Source organism: Berghia stephanieae, chromosome 13, assembly GCF_034508935.2.
Source record: "Berghia stephanieae isolate SIO BIC M18660-M18661 chromosome 13, UCSD_Bste_1.3, whole genome shotgun sequence".
NCBI classification, from domain to species: Eukaryota; Metazoa; Mollusca; class Gastropoda; order Nudibranchia; family Aeolidiidae; genus Berghia; species Berghia stephanieae.
The window spans coordinates 36,520,841-36,533,340 of NC_088372.1; positions in this window are offsets into that span (position 1 = coordinate 36,520,841).

Genomic DNA, 12,500 nt, shown 5'->3' on the forward strand with positions numbered 1-12,500 from the left:
AGGTGTCCGTCAATAGATAGTTCCAAGGTGACGTCACTCAGGTCTTTGTTGATGTTTTTTTGCCATCCGCGTTTATGAGTAATGCTCACTGAACTGTATTAACCCGACTAGAAACGTTCATGGATATTCACAGTTTTGTGTGTTGGTCCGTTATACTTCCGGATGGCAATGTTATGAGCTTCTTAGCCAAGCGCATACTATCTATAGTTCAGTAAATTTTTGCCTCCTGAATTGGCAACTCTGTAAAGATTGAATTCTGATCTACGTCATCCTTTTTTCCAGAGCTGTTAGGCTATATTGTTCGTGAATCTTCTATTCCACCTTTATCTTCCCTTATCTTCGGTGCTTTTTACTCCATATCTACAACTTTCCTCAATCATCATCCTTTTATATTGGTGCTGAATCGTCCTGTTTTAATTACGTCACAAGCGCCATAAATCCTCGACAGACAATCAAAATAATGGGGAAATAGGCCATTCCGTCTGGGAAAATAAAAAGAGATATTTAAAAAACAAAACAGACAAGAGCAACAAACAAAACAAAGAAACAACAATAACAAAAAAAGTCTCCATAGCTGTAATGCCCATCAAGTCGGAGTTAATGTGGATAAAAAAAAAGAAAAATATTACACCCTTTCGCATCGGCTCCATTAGATCGCTAGGCATTCCATGAAGGAATATAGATGATTCATCAAACAGGATGTCTGATCTCAACAGGAATCACCGATGTTGTCCAAGTGAGCAATTTGGGGGTTGGATTTATCAGTTAAAGTTAATACTAAGCTAATAGTAGAAGCTGTGGAAGGTAAAATTGAATATAACAACTTCGAAAAAGAACAAAATACCAAACACGGGACGCTTCGGGTTCCAGGAAAAAGTATTTGGTACAGCCTGTCGGCAAGTTCAATCTCGAAATTACATTTTTCGCGGTTTCTACGGCGTTTTAAGGTCTGCCGTATCGCGATTTTTGTCACCCTTGCGATAGGACGGTAGTCTACTTATTATTCGTGAAGAATTTTTCACTAGATTTAACAGATTCAGCCACCATATTGTTGCTAGGTTGACAGAGTAGGGAAGGGGGGGGGGGGGGGGGGGGGGGGGGGGGGGGGTGATCAGAAAAAAAAAAGTATACTTATGATTATGAGGCAAGTGCTTTACTGCTATAGGTCATTGAAAAGAGAGAGAGAAAGAAAGAGAGAGAGAGAGAGAGAGAGAGAGAGAGAGAGAGAGAGAGAAGAGAGAAGGGGGAGAGAGGTGAGGGGGCGGGGGAAGGGTGCTACAATATTGGAAGTACGTGATAATTTGTGGAAGAGTATTACATACAGTATACAGACTGTCTGACTGAGTGCATAATATATTATAGTCAAAAAGTGTTACATGAGCCGTTAAATTCTCATAAGCAATAAACATTAAAATATATAGGCTATAGATAATAAAATTACGCTACCTTATTTTTATCACTCGGTGACTCAACGTTTTCAACTATATAGAATTTACCCGGTTCTGCTGTTGGCTTTTCCTCGAAAATGTATCGAGGGCACCATAGGCCTAACGGCTCTGAAGGACACCCTGTCGGGCTTTGTTAACAATAGGGAGCGAGGACGAGAGACGCATGCGCACAACCAACATGACGTTCTCTCTCTAATAACTTCTCCGCCAGTGACGTCACAGACTATGGGTGACGTCCAATCAAGGGACGCTAATCTCATTCTTTATTGTAAAATGCTGAAACGCTGCGTCCCAACCAGAAACCTATGATTTTCAGTGTCTTGTATTAGTAAAAGGCCCCACGGGTTTAGGTGTTCGGCACCCCTTATCTGAAACTCCCTTCTAAGACATGTCAGAGCCAGTAAATGATGCAGAATTATTAAAAAAAAAACAAACAAACACACCAAAACTTTTAATATGTAACACTGTAAAGAAACTGGAGGCAGCAGAAATGTGGTTCCTTAGAAGGATGTTAAGATTCTCATGGACAGAAAAAAAAACTAATGAAGAAGTATTAGAGCAAGCTGAAACTAAAAGGTTACTAATTCGTACAATAAGAAAAAGACAAATATGCAATTTTTATTGCACCTAAATCGACATAGATGTATTGAACATCTTGCTCTCACAGGAAAGATAGAAGGTAAAAAGAGTAAAGGTAGACCAAGAAAAACATATTTGAATAGTTTGAACAGCTGGGTGACAAAGAAAGAGAAAAGAGTAATATTAGTTTTCTGAGGTTATCTGATAAGAGAGATGAATGGCGTACCATGATCACCGATGTCTGGCACAGACTTGGTACTTGAAGAAGATGAAGAAGAACACTGTATATTACTTTGTTTTATGTTGTATGATGTTAAGTTACTGTTGAGTGCTTTTAGCTTGTTAAGACAGGGGGTTAGGCATATATAAAAGCCAATAAATTAAAAAAAAACAACAATCCCCCCCCCCCCCCCCCCTCTTCGTAAACTGATTTTTTTTCTTGAGTCCTTGTAAACGCCGACACATTTTGTGCTGTCTTTTTACTACATATTAAATGTCTACCTTTTAACTGTATCACTGAGAAATGACCTCTGTGTTACAAGCGCAACGCAAAACTCATGAGAACGAACGAATAAAACATGTATATAGTATCGGATATAATATACATATCTATATTATACTGTATATCTTTCTTTTAATTGTCACTTAATGTCCGTAAGAAGTCCGATGTTTTATGGGCTCTAGGGTCGTATAGACCCGTTTTATGGCGATGGGCTACCGGTGAATTCTATTATACATATTTTCTTCCTCCCCTCGATTCTTCACAGCCCCCCCCCCCCCCCACTAATTCACCCTCTTTCTTAAACCCTTCTCCTCTTTACATCCGCTTTCTTCTTATTTCATCTTCCCCGCCGTTCCCCTCCCTTCCTCAACCCCTTCACCTCCCTCTTTTTCTTCCTAGTTCATTCTCTTTTTTGTTTGTTGTTGCTTATCCAACTAAAGTTTCTTCTCTCTTTCCCTCCCCCTTTATACCACCATCAGCCCTCCCCATGTTCTACTTTCTATCCACCTTCTACTCTCTCCTCCTTTCCCTCTTCCTCCATCTCTTTTCCCGCTTTTCCCTCCTCTTCTTTCTCCTTTTCCTCCTCCTACTCCTTTCTCTTCTTCTCTTTCTTCATCCTCTTCCTCTTCTTCGTTCTCCTCTACCTCCTCGTGCCCTCCTCCCTCCTGCTTCTCCTCCTCCTCTTTTTCCTCTTCTTCCTCCCCCTCCCCCATCACCGCCACCTCTTCTCCCTCCTCCCCCTCTCTTTCCCTCTCTTCTCCTCCTCTTCTTCTTCCTCTCCTCCTCTTTCACCGCCACCTCCTCTCCCTCCTCCCCTTCCTCCTCCTCCTCCCCTTCCTCCTCCTCCCCTTCCTCCTCCTCCTCCCCTTCCTCCTCCTCCCCTTCCTCCTCCTCCCCTTCCTCCTCCTCCTCCTTCTCTAGTCTTCTTCTTCCTCATCCTCCTCATCCTCCAATCCTCTCCCACTCACACCAATAAGCGAATGAATGAACTCATACGGCCTTTTCATTCAATAACCATGGCTACAATAGTGTCACCTGGTTGTATTGTTGAATTGATTTAACCCTTATTGATTCAAGGGAACATAATCGGTAATGTCATGTTTTTGTGCTTTATGGAGATGATTGTTGTTATTCTTATTTCAGTCGCTTGTTTACTCTGTATTGACCTTGTCCTCATAACACTCCCTTGTCACACACCCACACACACATATACATACATACATACATACATACATACATACATACATACATACATACATACATACATACATACATACATACATACATACATACCTACCTACCTACCTACCTACCTACCTACCTACCTACCTACCTACCTACCTACCTACATACATACATACATACATACATACATACATACATACATACATACATACATACATACATACATACATACATACATACATACATACAATCACATACACTCATACACACACGCACACATATTCTATCACACACATACACATACATCTCTCTCCCACACACACATACATAGTCACATACACGTACTCTTTCACTCACACACACATACACACACACTCTCTCTCTCTCTCTCTCTCTCTCACGCATACACACACACACATAATATACGCTATCTCTCTCTCTCTCCCTCTCTCACACACATGCACACACACACATATACAATCTTTCACACACACACACACGCCAATCACACCAATACATACACCTTATAACACACACACACACAAACACACACACTATCACATACTCATACGACATGCTCTCTAACAAACACACGTGCTCCCATGTTACACTTCATCACACATACACTCTCATAGACACACACACACACGCACACACACACACACACACATACTCATACACGATGTCCCACAAACACACGCATTCCCTCGTCTCACACAAACAAACACACAACTCTCTCTTTCTCTCCTCTCTCTCTCTCTCTCTCTCTCTCTCTCTCTCTCCTCCTCCCTCTCTCTCTCTCACTCTCTCTCCTCTCTCTCTCTCTCTCTCTCGGTTGTTGACCACGTGATAGGACAAAAGCGATTACGTCAAGCAGAGATGTCATAGACCTTAGAAATGTTGACACATCAAAGCCAATTGGTTAGAGAGTTTTTATACCAAATATTAGGGTTCTTAGTCAAATATCTTTGATATTATGTGGAACATTAGAATATTTTCCAGCCCACCCTCGAATGTATAACTAGCCACCTCAAAACGATATTAATGTGTCGTAGTTGCACACATATGTAATGGCTTGTTATCGTAATAGTGGCTTTTTGATAGATGTTAAGATATTCCTTTGCATTATGTTGTAGATGTTAATAATGACGAAAAAGTTCAAGGACCGATGATGATAATTGATTGTACAACATCAAGACATTCAGATAAAAGTCCAGATTCCAAGTTTCGTTTCTTACAGTTTTATTTGTTGTGATAAATTCCAAATCCAAATCAAATAGCATGGTCATAATTCAATCAGTTTCATAAATTCCAAATCCAAATCAAATAGCATGGTCATAATTCAATCAGTTTCATAAATTCCAAATCCGTAAAATCAATCCAAATGTAAAGTCATTTTGCCTAAGTGGGTTTGGAAACTCCAGATGTATGGTCTCTCTGGTGATTCTATGGAGTCCAAAAGATAGCTGGAGATTGTTACCTCATTTTCTATCTATCTGGATGTGACTTAGGACGTGTTGAAAGTCCCCATACTCATATCAAGGTATTTGCATGTCTGATTGTTGAACACAATAATGTACATAATATGGGCTTGTTTTAGCATTGGTGGAGTGGACAATATTTTTGCGTTGGTTTGAGTGTATGTGCGGTTATGTGGTCTTGTGGTATGACACTCGCTTTCGGATCGGAATGTCTAGGGTTCGAGCCTCGCGCTTAGCGCATAGTTGAGTCCTTGAAGACGGCTCTTTACTCACATTGTCTCACCGTACTCAGGTGTAAAATGAGTACCTGCCCGTTAACAGCGTTGTCAGTGCCCGAAAAATTGTAATATCGCCTAACAGGCGTCATGTCCCGTCCTACATGTTAAATGTTGCTGTTGACCAGAGACCCCTTGCAAAGCGCTTTGAGCACATTTAGTGGATATTGCGCTATATATAGATCAATTAATTTTTTAAATTTTATTTCTTTAACAACAAGCCCTTAAAAATTAGGTTATCAGACCTGCAAATAAGTACACGTCGTGTGTATTTAATTTATCCACTGCGTCGGATTTTATAGTGAATGTTTTTTTCGTGACTCACATACATACATACATATCTACGTGTTGTTGCTCAATCGACACTCCTGTTGTAGAAGTCAAATTTAATGCATAATGTGTTTACGTATAATGCATGTATGACCTATGTGATGGGCGACTAAAGTCTAGAATGATGCAGTAGGTGGGGGGGGGGGGGGGGGGGGGGGGGGGGATTAATGTGGGTTTTGTATGTATGTATGTATGTATGTATGTATGTATGTATGTATGTATGTATGTATGTATGTATGTATGTAATGTAATGTAATGTATGTATTTTATTGATATTCATTTAGCTAAAATACTCACAAAAACCGTCAGTTGGATATAACGTACAAATGCACAAAACTGTGTGTAACCTTTAATGTTTATAGTCGGATTGATAGAGTTTAGTCAGAACTAATCACCAAAATGGCTGTCTAAAAACAAGAACAAAGAGCTGAGTGGCGTCAATTTCGTTCCCTCAGCGAAATGACGTCACTCAGCTTTTTATTTTTGTTTTTAGACAGCCATTTGTATGTGTAGTTCTGACTAAATTCTATCAATCAGACTACAAACTGTTAAACATTGCTCTTTTACGTCCCGTAATCCTGAGACTCGGCCTATACATCCTGCTACTAAAATAGATATGCCACCTTTTAACCTATTATTCACTATTAGATTTATCGGGAGTCAACAATTCATCAACAAGTGTAAAGCAACATTTGTATAAGCAATAGGGAATGAGATTAGCGGAAGAGTAGCGTCCCTTGATTGGACGTCACACATAGTCTGTGACGTCACCGGCGAAAAAGTTATTAGAGAGAGAACGTCATGTTGGTTGTGCGCATGCGTCTCTCGTCCTCGCTTCCGGTGAAAGCGGCTTGAGACACTTCAAAACCAAATTGACGTTCTCTCTGTAAGGTGACGTCCAATCAAGGGACGCTACTCTTCCGCTAATCTCCATTGGTTGGAGGTGTGATTGTTTATATGAGGGTGTGTTGTGATAGCACGCGTCTCCCGTCATGATGTAGTTTGTAATTGTAATCGTCTCCTCGGTTAATATAATATGTGTGTGTTGAGGTGGTTGGGGGAGGAGGGGGGGGGGGGGGGGGGGGTTCGTAATTGTGGCGCATTCTAAGCTTATAAAGATTTTGTTTTTAATGTATGTAAGATCTTTTTTTTTTTTTTTTTTTTTTTTTTTTTTTTTTTTTTTTTTTTTTTGTTATTTATTTTTCAGATAGGTCGACGAATTGACATTTTGTTCTTTACAAGGAAAGAAATCTTTTGCTTTCTTTCAAGCTAATTCTATGGTAAACCTGTCACATTCAAGTAGTATATCTCGCTCTTTGTATACGGAAATCGGGATACGCTTTGGCCATGTGGCGTTACTAACTAAAATGTAGTTTTTCCGAAAAAGGTCAAAGGTCAATCGATTGAATTGACTCCTCATTTTTTCAAAAAGTTCTTAAACCCTAGAGTTTTGGAAGTCTATGGTTGATAAGGAAGGGAGGAGCCCTGACCGTGTAATATATAATATAATATAATATAATATAATATAATATAATATAATATAATATAATATAATATAATATAATATAATATAATATAATATAATATAATATAATATAATATAATATAATATAATATAATATAAATACAATGCAATGCAATACAATATAATGCAATACAATACAATACAATGCAATATAATATAATATAAAATAATATAATATAATATAATATAATATAATATAATATAATATAATATAATATAATATAATATAATATAATATAATATAATATAATATAATATAATATAACAATGAAGGATTAAATAGACCAATTGGCCTTCAAAAAACCCTGTAAAGATACATCAATCGACATGAGAGCAAATATGAATCGAAAGCATAATATTGAATGAGAAAGAGATAGCTCTATGGTGAGGCTGAGGACCTAAAGCGGACAACAGACTTCATAGCAGATATCGGACTGCAGCCATAGATGTCCATCAGAGGAACGAAGAAGAAGAAGAAGAAGAAGTATGAGAAAGAGATGCATGAAATTATATGATTAGAAATAGAGTAAACTCTAAGTTAAAAATGAAAAGAAATGAAAAGAAAAGATTTCATCGATCATGATGACACACAGACACACACACACAGACACACACACACACGCACACACACACACACACGCACACACACACACACACGCACACACACACACACACACGCACACACACACACGCACACACACACACAGACATATTAACCATCACAACAAATTATCTTTAGCAATCAAAATCATATTTTATAGATTGCAGTTCTCCTGTTCTATGGCATTTTTTGAAAGCATTCATAGTTCCCGCATGTTTTGTATTGTGATTTAGACTATTCCATGTATTTCTTTTTTTTTTTACTGTTCTTGAAATGAACGAATGTTGGCGAATGGGTGTATTGCATCTGGTAATAAATATTTTACAATCATCACCTCGAGTGAACTGGTGTAAGGAAAATACGTGGTTCTATATCATAAATTATAGGATTTTTCATATTCTACAGCATATGTAATTTTCATGCTTTCAACCTTGATTTGCACATTAGTATCTGTAAAATTCTGCATGAAACAATGGCAGACAAAGCAGGAAATATTTAATGCGCACCTTTTTTTTCAGATCAAAATCTTTCGGACAAATTATGGGTTATTTTAATCGAAGGCTATTATTATAATCACTCACTCAATCCTTTCTGGGCCTTCTGACACTAGGCGATGCAAGCGATCTCCAACTGGTCCTTGTGCGCCTAGAGCTGATATAATATTGTATGGGACAGGTGCTATATAAATAAATTACATTATTATTACAATTAAATCATAGGGAATATCTGTTAAGCAACATTGATTATGGATCGGATGTCAATGCCATATGTTTAATACTTAATGAGGATGTTATAGAATCGCTTTTTCATGAATTTTTTAAAACAAATTTACAAAGAATGCTCAAATTAATTTTAAGTGTATTGAAAAGGTTTTCTTCCAAATGTGCGCATTGATTCATCGATTTAGAAGCAATGAAACGTTTTTCTTCCTATTCAGCTTATACTATTCTGTCATCGCTAACACCGTGTGTCAACTGTTTTTTGAAATCTTCTAGAAATTATTGAATATGCCCAGTCCATCGGGATCGATGTAAAGATAGTTCGAAGATGACGTCACTCAGTTCTTTGTTATTGTTTTTTTGCCATCCGCGTTTATAAGTAATTCTCACTGAACTGTATTAATCCGACTATAAAAGTTCATGGATACACACAGTTTTGTGTGTTGGTCCGTTATACTTCCGGATGGCAATGTTATGAGCTTCTTAGCCAAGCGCATACTATCCATACTTGGAAAGTCACTTCCTGTGGGTCATTGTGGCACGGGTAGGAATCGTCGCTCCCTTGCCAGAAAACTGGAAACCTTTCTTATCAGTGTTTCATCAGGCTATTATTATAGGGAGTATCTTAAAGTTTTCTGGCCTAAATGTTAGAAAAGGCGTTTTCTCAGCGTACGGAATCACGTGTGATATTATCTATTGGAAGAATTGGAGAAATCATATTGATGACATGTGTTGTAGAGTGTAAGGGACTCGCAGATGTCTATCTGGTGAAGGATAAGACACATTGGGGGGAAATCATGGAGAGAGAGAGAGAGAGAGAGAGAGAGAGAGAGAGAGAGAGAGAGAGAGAGAGAGAGAGAGAGAGAGAGAGAGAGAGAGAGAGAGTGACTGACTGACGTATGGCCTTGCCGTTCCTCCCAAATCAATTATATAATATTGTCATTAGAATAATGACAACCCTTTTTGCCATATGTACAACCTTCCCCGTCAGTCTTGTGCTATAATATGGTAATCAAACAGATGACAAAATGACAGGTCTTCGTTCTTCCATAGGATCTTAACTCAGACAGACCTCCACCTACTGGAAAATTTAAAAATTCGTAGTTTTTAGAAGATAACAATGGTAGTCACGATAGTTAACTTAATACATACATCAACATTTTACCATCACAAAGGGTTAAACAACACGTCAAAAGTCCTTTAAAACATCTAGTCTGCCTGGCATCCTTTTTCATTTTTGATTAGTTTTAATATCTAAGAAATGCTCGTGAAGTTCTGAAATTGAAGCCAACATTTCGTATTTCTACGAATTTTTCGTACCTGTGGGCCGGTCTGTCTGGTTTAGAGAAAAATCTCTCATGAGGAACCGAGTCAAAAGCATTGCAGAAATCAAAGTAAACGACATCAACTCAACTCTGTAGTTCTCGTTATCAATGAACCCTGTCAAGTCGTCATTAACCTGTAACAATGTGAAATTGAAGCCTGAATTAAATTGAACTTTTATATAGAGCAATATCGGCTAAACCTGTTCAAAGCGCTTTACAAGGGGTCCCTGGTCAACAGCAACATTTATCAATGTAGGACGGGACATGACGCCTTTTAGGCGATATTACCATTTTTTTTCGGACAGAGACAACGCTGTTAACAGCCAGGTAGGCTACTCATTTTACACCTGAGTACGGTGAGAAAATGTGAGTAAAGAGCCATACCCCAGGACTCAACTATGCGCCGAGCGAGGCTCGAACCCAGGACCTTCCGATCCGAAAGCGAGTGTCATACCACTAGACCACATAGCCGCACGAACGAAGCTTACATTCAATTTCACATTGTTATTTTTTTCTTTGAGCTTCGAGTAGCAATATTTACATATAACAATTCCGTAACGCATGGGCTTCTATCTGGAAATGTAACAATTGCGTAATGCATGGCCTTCTATCTGGAAACATAACAATTGCGTAATACATGGCCTTCTATCTGGGAATATAATAATTGCGTAATGCATGGCCTTCTATCTGGAAATATAACAATTGCGTAACGCATGGCCTTCTTTCTGGCGGGTGGTTGGATGGGAGCATCACCCTTGAATCGTATACCTATGATGTTCGCATGGGTGTACGATCCGATAGTGATGTCGTTTCTTCTTCTCTTTACTAGCCTATCCTGCTTCTTTGGTTTGTGATTGTATTTTTGACAGGGGATATTTTTTTTTCCTGTAAATCTTCTGCCTGTTTGTTCTTGGTTATTTATAATTTAGCTTATGGTATCTTTAGGTTATGATTTTGATTTACATTTGTACTATTTTTGTTAGATTGCTTGTTTTTTTGTTTCAGCGGTCTCTCATATAACCTCAATTGTGTTGGAAGAGACCTAAAGCAACAACAAACAAACAAACCTTCTTTCTGGAAATATAACAATTGCGTAACGCATGGCCTTCTATCTGGAAATGTAACAATTGCGTAATGCATGGCCTTCTATCTTGAAATGTAACAATTGTGTAATGCATGGCCTTCTATCTGGAAATATAACAATTGCGTAATGCATGGCCTTCTATTTGGAAATATAACAATTGCGTAATGCATGGCCTTCTATCTGGTAAACTAGGCTGACTCTCACTTAATAAATTGATTTAAAATTTTCTTTACATTTTAAAAATTTGTTTTGTTTTGTTGGTAAATCGACTTTCTGTATCGGCATGATAACCGGCACGTATTTTGAATGAATCACAATAAAAGAACATTCCACAACCACGTATTGTGCCCGAACAAGACGCATCGGCGATTGAAAACAGCGCCATCAAGAGACATCGCGCCTCGTCGCTTTTCTACATCTTTAGAAATGTAATGGTGATGATAATGACAGATTGTGACTTGATCGTCACCGATAAATTTATTTGTCAAAGATGTGAAATTGATACAACTGGGTTGAGATGGTTATCTCTATTATCGTCTCTTAACAATGATTTGTATACATATGTTTATATATATATATATATATATATATATATATATATATATATATATATATATATATATATATATATATATATGTATACACACGCGCTCGAGAGAACTGCTGGACTGTGAATTCCTTTGGTCTTCGATTCATTTTCTTCCCTAGATACTTACTTACTTACTTGCTTATCCGAACCAGCGAGAAGCTGAGCTTTATCCATTTTCCCTTGTGCCTTGACGTAGAAGTTAGACGTCTTTTGTAGTTGTTCCAGGTGACTATATATACAGTGTGTTACTGAAGCTTGGATTTGGTGGGAGAAATGTGTATCTCAGGTCTTCAGTTCCCTTGATTCAGATTTGTTATATTTTGCCAGATTTATATCTTCTTTTTATTTTTTTTCTTCTGAGATAGAGGTAGTGTTTGTGTTATAGTTTACCTGATTGATTTATTTCTTATCTTCCTTTGATTGAGGTATGTGTTTCAGTTCGCTAGATCTGATAAACGGAGGTGTCGATGTGTCTTTTAATGTCAAAAGTTCTCTCACACGTGTGGAACAGAAAATTATATTATCGTCATCATTATCATCATCATCATCATCATCATCATCATCATCATCATCATCATCATCATCATCATAATAATAATAATAATAATAATAATAATAATAATAATAATAATAATAATAATTTTATTATTATTATTATTATTTATTATTAATAATAATATTATTATTATTATTATTATTATTATTATTATTATTATTATTATTATTATTATTATTATTATTATTATTATTATTATTATTATTATTATTATTATTATTATTATTATTGTGTTGCTTATGCTATTAGGTGTAAGGATTTCTGCGTTGTTTCATCACTATGAGTCGTTTGTTTGTTTGTT